Source organism: Staurois parvus, unplaced genomic scaffold (genome assembly GCF_062004578.1).
Source record: "Staurois parvus isolate SC_StPar_1 unplaced genomic scaffold, SC_StPar_1.0 ptg000116l, whole genome shotgun sequence".
In the NCBI taxonomy this organism is placed as follows: domain Eukaryota; kingdom Metazoa; phylum Chordata; class Amphibia; order Anura; family Ranidae; genus Staurois; species Staurois parvus.
The window spans coordinates 4,790,037-4,801,418 of record NW_028317912.1 but is presented as its reverse complement, the minus strand read 5'-3'; positions in this window follow the sequence as shown (position 1 = coordinate 4,801,418).

Sequence of the window (11,382 nt, the reverse complement as noted above, 5' to 3'; positions counted from 1 at the left end):
TTTTCAGGCGCTCTTTTTTAATGTAAAAACACTTCAAAAACTCCTCCATGTGAAAGTAGTCTTAATGTGCAGTTAACACTTGCAGTGCAGGCACAGCCCCATTGCAAGGGAGAGTTTTCATGGTTACTGGAGTTTGGCTTTAGAGCATATCTAAGCTATAACTGTAATATAGTGTTGTTTACCAGTCCTTAGATGTGAATACTATTATTATGTATTACAGGTACTGGCGTCAATTTACGCAACACTTTACACATATATTGTACATTCACATCAATGTGATGGCTGCATTATTTATTTTTCAGGTTTTTTCATCGCATAGCAATCCTGAAAATAACACACTTTCTATCCCTTACTGTATCTGAGCAGAGAGCCATGGCTGCCACCCAGACTGGACTTCAAACATGTCTGCCTTTACATGGGGTTGCTGAACTGAGTAGTTTACAGAAGAAAGTTAACACCTAATTTCTGGAAAGATCAACCAGTATTTTCTGTACTTGCTGAAAATGTTCTTAACCTGAAAAATGAAAACTAATGCAGTTACTAAATCTAAGGCCTAGCAAGCAATAAACTATTCATTTTTCGTTTTAGAGTTTAGTTATTCTTTAATACAGAATACACCCATAACACAGGATTCACTGAGTTTATTGGCTAATCCCATAATGATCCCCAGACAGAAATGTAAAGTTAAGAGGCATGCGGCGGTTCTCAAGCTGTATTCACATTGGAGGAAAAAGGGGGTGCTTGGTAAGCAATTCTGACCCTTTCCAAATGCTTTTTAAACGATGAGCTAAAGTAATCTCACACTGCAGCTGTACAGCTATGAGACTGTCAAGACAAAAGAAGACATAAATATATGCAGTACATCTCTGCATTACATGTTTTATCCATGTAAAGACCCTGTAAGTTGTGTTTCAAATGCCACTTTATGCATTGACATACCTCCTTAGACCCCATGTACACGAACAGCAACTAAACTCGAGTTAAAGAGCTTTTGGCATTTTTTTGCCAAAGCTCCTAAACTCAACTCCATAAAATCCTATGTGTCCATGTACATAAAGGCTATTAGCAGAGTTTAGGCGCTGCCGCGTTTAGGTGAGGTTAAACTTTCTTCTCCCGAAGGAGGAAGAATCGTGTTCATGATAAGAATGTTTTGACCGCCAAGCATGGGAAAATGCAAAACGCTGCAAAATCGCGGTACCACAGTTGCCGCGGTTTTGCAGTGATTTGCTTATTCCCGTGGCCGGCGGTCAGGGTAGGCTCTTATCTAGTTGCCGACCGCAGATAGCCGAATGACGGCTGCACTGCGGCCGGCCAGTTCTGGGTGGACGTCATATGACGTCCTCCCAGAACGCGCTCTCCTGCGTGCCCCAGGGGGCGCGCACCCGGCGATTTCCGTGATCGCTGTGTCCTACGGACACAGCTGATCACGTGATGTGGTAAAAGGCCAATCACAGCGGCCTTTTACCACGTGATCAGCGGTGTCCAATGACACGTTGATCACAGGGAAATGCAAGTGCCGGTTCTCGACTGCACTTTCCTCACGCTGTCAGATTGTGAGGAAAGTACTGCCGAGAATCGGCAGTTGTCAGAGCGGGGATCGGCACCGATCATCAGGGCACTGATGATCAGTGCCCTGATGATCGGTGCCCAGCAGTGCCACCCGCAAGTTCTGCCCACCTGTGCCCAGCAGTGCGCCCACTAGCTCCGCCCACCTGTGCCCAGCAGATCACCCACCTGTGCCACTCTGCAGTGCCACCTACCTGTGCCCAGAAGTGCCACCTACCTGTGCCCAGCAGTGCCACCCACCTGTGCCCACCCACCTGTGCCCACCAGTGCCACCCACCTGTGCCCACCCACCAGTGCCGCCCACCAGTGCCACCCACCAGTGCAGCCCAGCAGTGCTGCCAGTCAGTGCCACCAGTCAGTGCCCAGCAGTTGTGCCAGTCAGTGCCCAGCAGTGATGCCAGTCAGTGCCGTCTATCAGTACCCATCATCAGTGTCACCTATCAGTGCCGCCTATCAGTGCTGCATATTAGTGCCGCCTATCCGTGCCACCTCATTAGTACTGCCTATCAGTGCCCTTTAGTGCTGCCTATCAGTGCCCATCAATGCCGCCTATCAGTGCCCATCAGTGCTGCCTCATCACGCACATCAGTGAAGGAGAAAAATTACCTGTTTGAAAAATTTTATAATAGAAACAAAGAAACTTTTTTTTTTCAAATTTTTTGCACTTTTTTTTATTTATAGCGCAAAAAATAAAGCGCCCAGTGGCGATTAAATACCACCAAAAGAAAGCTCTATTTGTGAGAAAAAAATGATCAAAATTTCATATGGGTACAATGTTGCATGACCGCGCAATTGTCAATCAAAGTGCGGCAGCGCTGAAAGCTGAAAATTGGCCTGGTAAATAAGGGGGTATAAGTGCCTGGTAGGCAAGTGGTTAATCATGGTGCCTTAGACCTAGACTGTCCAGAGAGTATGGTCACTAACGCTGACTGACAGAACATGGAAAAACAAAGAGGATCTAGCTAGGAATAAACTAGCTAGCACTAAACAGGAAGAGGGACAGATGGAGATACCAAATCACACAATTAAATTGTAGTGATTGTAAACTGCCACTAGATGCCAGTATACTACAAAGAAATAATAACCTGACATAGAGCAATATTAAGCTTATGCATTTCAATACAACACAGAATAAATACATATGAATGGGAAAGAATACAAGAATTGAAAAAGTGTCTGTTGATCTAAACTCTTAAGCTGTAGAAATTTTGTAGACTGAGGTCTCTACAACATGAAGACTAATCATTCTGTAGTCCAAGATAAGAACTAGGATGACTTGTTGAGGACTCTTAACGCAGGAAGTGTGCAGAGGACACAGGACAGCTCTGAATTTCTGATATGATTGACAGGTGCTTCCAATGGTAGATTACACAGACCAAAATGGAGCAAATCAGAGAAGTGTCTTGTTAGGGTTTTACACTTTAAAACACCGGAGTACCTGGGCACAGCACTTGCACTTGTTTTTTCGTGGTTCTGCTTAGGTGAAATTAACATTTACAGATGTTCCTTTCAAAATAACAAATCTTTACTTTTTGAGTATGAGTCACCTTTTAAGTTGAACTCCAAGAATTCAACCACTATGTAACATGTTTTTTACAACTGGCATTTTTACTGAGCACCAGGAGTACAGCTATCGCTATTCTTCTTGCACATTGACACTGGACCGTCTGGTGTCAGCTCCAGCAGCTGTACAGTCGCATGCAGCCTCTGTGCCTGCAACTCCCCTGCTCCCGCCCTAATGCCCCATACACACGATAAGAAAATTGTCCGAAAAATTTTGCAGAACCACTGATTGAACTATTTTCTCTTCGTTGATCAGCAGGATGTTTTAACCGATAACGATATATTGTGAACGAAAAATTTGGTTGAACAACAGTGAAAAATGTTGTTGTTTTGCATATGAACGACCGATTTTCTATGCGGTGGTATGACGGTCATACAAAAAAAATCTATCAAGCGCTATCACACACGAGCGGAAACAGAAGATGACTCGGATGTTTATGTCCAAGGAATCTTTGTAAACATGAATGAAAAATCCAAATGTTAAAAGTAGATTGTCCTAATAAGATAATGAAACCAGAATTCTGCATATTATATTTTATGTATCACTATTTATGTATATAGGTCATTTAATAAACTATATTATACTCATTGCTGGTAATTGTGTATATCGCTCGTTATGGCCGGAAGGGCGTGGCTACAAGGTCACACGCACACTGCATCACTTCCACTTGTACAAAAGACGTCAACACTACATATTGCCCAACTAATGATTTTTTTAGATTGGTTAATGTGGGCCACGATTTCGACCAACGAACGAACGCCTCTCGGTCGTCGGATGACTGATCGGTCAATTTTCTAATCGTCTATACCAGTGGTTCTCAACCTTTCTAATGCCGCGACCCCTTAATACAGTTCCTCATGTTGTGGTGACCCCCAACCATAAAATTATTTTCATTGCTACTTCATAACTGTAATTTTGCAGTGGGAGGAGTAGTGCCATGTGATTGGTGTCAGTGGAAGGAATAGTGCCCCATTGTTGGTATCAGTGGGAGGAATAGTGTCCCACCATTGGTATCAGTGGGAGGAATAGTGCCCCATCACTGATGTCAGTGGGATGAATAGTGCCCCATCATTGGTATCAGTGGGAGGAATAGTGCCCCATCGTTGGTATCAGTGGGAGGAATAGTGCCCCATCACTGATGTCAGTGGGATGAATAGTGCCCCATCACTGGTGTCAGTGGGAGGAATAGTGCCCCATCACTGGTGTCAGTGGGAGGAATAGTGCCCCATCACTGATGTCAGTGGGATGCATAGTGCCCCATCGTTGGTATCAGTGGGAGGAATAGTGCCCCATCACTGATGTCAGTGGGATGAATAGTGCCCCATCACTGGTGTCAGTGGGAGGAATAGTGCCCCATCGCTGGTGTCAGTGGGAGGAATAGTGCCCCATCGTTGGTGTCAGTGGGAGGAATAGTGCCCCATCGTTGGTGTCAGTGGGAGGAATAGTGCCCCATCGTTGGTGTCAGTGGGAGGAATAGTGCCACATCGTTGGTGTCAGTGGGAGGAATAGTGCCCCATCGTTGGTGTCAGTGGGAGGAATAGTGCCCCATCGTTGGAGTCAGTGGGAGGAATAGTGCCCCATCATTGGTGTCAGTGGGAGGAATAGTGCCCCATCATTGGTGTCAGTGGGGGGAGTAGTGCCCCATCATTGGTGTCAGTGGGGGGAGTAGTGCTCCATCACTGGTGTCAGTGGGGGGAGTAGTGCCCCATCACTGGTGTCAGTGGGAGGAGTAGTGCTCCATCACTGGTGTCAGTGGGAGGAATAGTGCCACATCATTGGTGTCAGTGGGAGGAATAGTGCCCCATCATTGGTGTCAGTGGGGGGAGTAGTGCCCCATCATTGGTGTCAGTGGGAGGAATAGTGCCCCATCACTGGTGTCAGTGGGGGGAGTAGTGCCCCATCACTGGTGTCAGTGGGAGGAATAGTGCCACATCATTGGTGTCAGTGGGAGGAATAGTGCCCCATCACTGGTGTCAGTGGGAGGAATAGTGCCCCATCATTGGTGTCAGTGGGAGGAATAGTGCCCCATCATTGATGTCAGTGGGAGGAATAGTGCCCCATCATTGATGTCAGTGTGGTGGAGGGGAGAATAGTGCCCCATCATTGGGGTCAGGGGGGGGAAATAGTGCCCCATCGTTGGTGTCAGTGGGGGGAGGAATAGTGCCCCATCGTTGGTGTCAGTGGGGGGAGGAATAGTGCCCCATCGTTGGTGTCAGTGGGGGGAGGAATAGTGCCCCATCGTTGGTGTCAGTGGGGGGAGGAATAGTGCCCCATCGTTGGTGTCAGTGGGGGGAGGAATAGTGCCCCATCGTTGGTGTCAGTGGGGGGAGGAATAGTGCCCCATCGTTGGTGTCAGTGGGGGGAGGAATACTGCCCCATCGTTGGTGTCAGTGGGGGGAGGAATAGTGCCCCATCGTTGGTGTCAGTGGGGGGAGGAATAGTGCCCCATCGTTGGTGTCAGTGGGGGGAGGAATACTGCCCCATCGTTGGTGTCAGTGGGGGGAGGAATAGTGCCCCATCGTTGGTGTCAGTGGGGGGAGGAATAGTGCCCCATCGTTGGTGTCAGTGGGGGGAGGAATAGTGCCCCATCGTTGGTGTCAGTGGGGGGAGGAATAGTGCCCCATCGTTGGTGTCAGTGGGGGGAGGAATAGTGCCCCATCGTTGGTGTCAGTGGGGGGAGGAATAGTGCCCCATCGTTGGTGTCAGTGGGGGGAGGAATAGTGCCCCATCGTTGGTGTCAGTGGGGGGAGGAATAGTGCCCCATCATTGGTATTAGTGACACAAATGATGGGGCACTATTCCTCCCACTGACACCAATGATACTTACTTTGCTGACCCCTGCTCCAGCCTGGGCTCGCTCTCTCACTTACCTGTCAGCTGTCCTCCTTCTCTGGCCGCTCTCCTCTTCACTCGCTCCGGCAGCTCCCTCGGTCTTCTTCGATCTCCGCGCGCTGCCGCTCGGCTCCTCCTCTCCAAGCTCCACCTCCTCGCCGGTGATTGGCCGCCTGTGTGCCTCTCCTGAGCTACAGTTCCGGTGGCCAATCAGCGGCGAGGAGGCGGAGCTGCTGAGCGATACCGGAGGTGACAGGAGCAGCGTATCATCCCGCCCACACATCGCCGGAGACAGCAGCGGTGTCTCGGTTCCTAAGACCATCGGAAATATGTGTTTTCCAATGGTCTTAGGCGACCCCTGGGAAATGGTCGTTCGACCCCCAAAGGGGTCGCGACCCCCAGGTTGAGAACCGCTGGTCTATACCCACCTTAACACAGATCGCTTTGTATTATGTGAACCCATTCACAAATACAAAAGCTTTTGTGAATGGACAGTGGAGGAGAGGGGTGGGCAGAGATGCTATGTGAAAAGTAATCCACAAAGTGATCAGCATCAAAATCAGAGTAGTTCTTCATCCTTCCACCACAGTGTCCACAATTGTGTACAAGCAGAGCTCTCACCAGATTAAATTGGCTTCTTAGAAGTAAGCAGGTCATGCTGTAGAATGCAATGGCAAGTGGTAGTACTCTAGATGGCCACTCTCCTCCAGACAGGCTCCAGATCATTATACTGTATATCCTTCTTAGCTCCTCTTAGGAAGGACATCCCATATATCACTTTGTGGATTATTCTTGTGAACTTTTCACTTATGTTTAGTTATTTACTTTTTCACGTGCATTCAGGAGTTTCTGAGAGGGGTTATCACTGTGTGTTGTTATAGATTATTTAATTGCACATGATTCTATAGGTTAGCTCTGGTATATATATTTATTATCTTGTCAGTGCTAACCATGTGCATTCCTTTGCACTCAAAAATGCCAATATACGCATACTGTATGCAAGCCCAGTATTTTTAAAGCCTATCTTCAGTGAGAACAAAAATATTCCTTTGCAGTGAGGCTGTCCCCAATACTGCATGGGTTAAGTGCTTTTCTAGGGGTTCATGAAGAGTAGTTTACCTTACTGAATCCTATGTTCATCCAGCAGCTGGTGCTCTTAACTTCTCCCCTACATTCTGCAGTGTACTGTCCCTGGAAATCCTCATGTCAAGTGCAGGCCTATAGGTTCTGCATTGGTCTTTATGGTGCCACAGGGCATCTGACCACCAGAGCATAGGGGAGAACCTTTTTACAACCCAATGCAGGGGCAGTTCCACTGCAAAGGAGCATTTTTCCCCCTCAAGTTCAGCTTTAAGAAATATGTTCCCAGCAGGATGGTATCACCACATCACCTAAGCATTGATGAGGGATGATTTCCACATTCTGGTTTAAAAAAAGGGCACTGCCCCTGTTAGGATCAGTCTATTAGACCAGTTGCAGTCCCTACAGTTCTAGAATAGTTCCTGATGGAATGCCACCAGCAGAAGCTAGGTGGAGGAAGTTTTATCGCTTTAAGCTAGCCATATGTGGATTGAAATTTGGCCAGTCAGCTGAATTTGGATCCATGTATGGGCAGGCTGGTTGTACAGAAGTCGATCTACCGATCAACTTCTATAAAACCAGCCTGGTGGAAAATGTTTGCACAGTTGGCACTGATCATTGTATTCTGACGGCAGGGAAGTGTTACCCCTGTCATAATACAATGGTGCAGAGGGAGTATTTACCCCTCCAGTGTGTGGATGGGGAAATTAAATGTATTTTTTTTTCATTCAACCTATCGGGTTGTATGGGCTGCCTTAAACCCCATACATGTGGGCCAAATATCAGCCAAAATCAGCCGTTACAGTAGTGTGTACAATTGCTTGTCCAACAGAAGCCAATCTCAGGACCGGCTTCTAGCAAATGGGCATGCTGGAAAACCAGCAGCCAATCAGCATCTGATCAGTGCTTGCAGCCAATGGCTGTGAGCACTGACCAGTGTGTTCTGGTGGGGGCCACAGCGGAGAGATCGCTGTACTAACATTACATTAGTACATGGTTAGTACAGAGACCTCCACAGTTTTTTTTTCCTTCAGCCCACTGGGTTGAACGAAAAAAACTTAACGTGTGTACTAGGCGTCACTCTTGCTGCTTATTGACCCCTGTTTAATTCTCTGTGGTTTATGTACCTTTCTTTGACCTTATTAACCTAGGTATGGGTGTGTCATTACCTTGACACGTCGGCTGAGGTGTGTGCAAGTTCATAGCTCACCAATAAGTGTTCTTCTCCCTTGTCAAAGTAATCTTTCTACTGTCAGGTTAGCCTTAACAGGGCTAGGGTGATTTAATTACTCATGTTCAGGAATGCTAGGGAGAGGCAGTCCTACAATGTTTGGACTAGGCTGTTGGGCAGATTGTTTTACGGAGCTATACTAGCTTATTGATTCTTCCCAGAGAGATACGTTAATGAATGATTGTGTGGAACTAATGAGGTGATGTTATATTACAGACACTTCATTGTGTGCAAGGGGGGAATGGCTTCTGGGCCTACAGCAGCTCAGGTTGTTTATAAAGAAGGCATGATTTATTAGAACACTTCACACTGCACCTGTTGGGCTCCTATACAAGACAGATTCAGCTCCAAGTAAAGAGATACATCAGGAAGGTATACTATGGAAAAGAGTAATATGCCTTAAAAACAGTCTGGCTTATGTAAAACACCTATTAGAGGGCATGGTCACCCTCTACTTATATTCAGGTTTTCAGTTGATGAAGAGTTTAATCACATATGGGCAGATCATATTTCACGGACCCTTCAGTCTAGAGATATTCCTAATAGGATTCCCAGTACCACCCAATGCAAGGATGACTGATGGTATCATTCCATTGTGTAGAATGGACAAATAATTAGGAAATGTAAACTTCATTACAGTTCTAAAAAATCAGGTGAAGTCTAAACTACTTCTTCCTATGTCTGAGTCTAGGAGGGAATTAAACCTCCTGGCTCCTAACTGAAATAGAAGTTTTCTGTGGCGTTGGTCTTTAATAACATGCACATATTTGAGAGTAAAACATGGAGCCTGACAGCTTATAACTTGCCAGAAATGTTATTGCCCAACTCAAGCATTCATTTATAAAAAAATTTTGGTCGTACCCTTTTTCATGGGGTTAATGCAGGACCTCCCAGGGTCCTCTTTTTCCTGTGGTGGTAGTGGGCATGAGAATGGTGCTCATGTAGTTGCAGCATTCTTGCATGAGCCCACAGCAGTGTAATGATGCACTTCCAGGGTCCAGGTCCATGTCAGCTGAGGTTCACTGAAAAATAGTTAAATGACATCAGCATCAACAGTCTGCGGGTGAAAGAGCCAGAATGGAGCTGAGCTATAGTGTCTATATTCATAGGGATCATCATTTAATGTGACCAAAATAGAGTAGTAATCATTTCATGTCTATTGGTACCCTAAAGCCCATCTCTGGGTGACTAGTTAGTGGGGGTGAAGGGAGAAGGTATTTGTGGCAGTAGGCTGGAGAGTGGCTTTTAAAGAAATCCGGCGAGAAAGAAATATGGGAATTGCCATTGCTGACGTGCTTCTATGGTTACAAACTCTGGATCATCTTCATCCTTGGTTCACTCCTTGGTCTATTACTACTTTCCCAGAAGATTTATTTGGGTGTCCTGACAGACATGTGTAGGTTGGTAATCACAGATAATACAATCCTTTTCATTACTATAACTAACCTGGTTGGATGTCTCCAGGAGCGGACTGACCCTTTGGAAACTCGTTCACTGCCCGAGGGCCTGGGGTCAGTAGGGGGCCCCATGAGATGCCCCTGGTACCTTTGTCATAGGCTTTTTTGAGTTTGGGCAAGGACATAGGGGCCCCATGATCCCCTATTGCCCGGGGGCCCCATGAGTTGTTAGTCCGCCCCTGGATGTCCCTGCCTGTTTCGCTCAATGTAGGGCTCAGGAGTCTGCTTTTTTCTGTGGAATTAGAAAAGCAAACCATGTTTGTCCAGTATGCTTAGAATAGTAAATTAGTGGTGCTGGAACCCTGGAGTAATCGTAAGTGATGCTTTACTACTCAAAGTTTATTTTCTTAATGTTGTGCTGATAGTGTCCCTGTGGGGCATCTGGGTAGTATGTGGGCTATGTCTGTGCACTGAGCAACTACCACAAGAACCTTTGAAGATATTTGAATCTGAATTTGAAGAGTCAAAACAGAATATTGGGGTTGAAAAAAAGGTTTATTACATTAATTGTGTGCAAGAGCCAATGGGGTTGATTTATTAAAACAGGAGAATGCAAAATCTGGTGCAGCTCTGAATAGAAACCAATCAGCTTCCAGTTTTTTTTTTGTCAAAGCGTAATTGAAGAAGCTGAAGTTAGAAGCTGATTGACCACCATGCACAGCTGCACCAGATTTTGCACTCTCCAGATTTAGTAAATCATCCCCAATGTGTTTTGGTAGCCTCCTTCAATCAGGGCTACAACATAACATGAAAAGTAATACAAAATAGCCATTTGACAAGGATAAAAGAAAAAAAGGTCTCACTCTTCTATTTCATACATAATTACTCATACAAACAAACTCAGTTGTGTGCATGTGAAAATGATTATTTGAACCAAAAAAGTATATTCACAAACAATGGGCATTTGATGATGATATGTCTAGAGAATGGTATTTAATACCAATAAGTTGGTTTTTTAGCAGGTTGATGAGGCAAGTGTTATTCAGTAAGGAATGCAAACATGTGATGATATGATTTCCAGCCTGGCTGGCCATCTTGGCTTGAGTTGGATGTGGGGAAAGCCAGAGGGTTTTCTCTGGTTTCCTTGATTGTATGAACATTGGCAGATCTGCCAATGCCACAGGGTCTGGAATGGAAGGGTTAAATGCTCACCCTTTATTATTTAAATGGAGTACTTGAAGAAACACGTGTTTGGTTATTTTACCTTTGTCAGAACAGGGTAATTCTGTAATGTTCTAGAGACTGTCTATGGTCTGTCACTGGTTGGTGAAAGTATCTAGGAGGAGAATTCTGCAGGCAGCAGACTTATCTTGGCCAATCAGGATGAGATTAGAAGGTAAAAGGTCTGCTCACAGAGAGCGATAGTTGCAGGAGGGCTGGTCCACATTGGGTACCACCGCTTGGAGGGTGTTTCAGCCTTTGGAATGTGGGTTGCAAACTATTCAACCCTCAATGACACATAGAATCAAGTGGCAGTAAAAACTGTTGGCTGGGATAATCTCCTACCCAAGTCAAATTTTAGTTCTGGCCTGTGGAGAGACAGGATGCATACTTGTCTGGGTGCTTGCATGTGAGTAGAAAGATGAGGCACTATCACACCAAGAGGAGAGGCTCCTATGACTGTCACCTAGCAGATGAAGAGATAAAGTCAC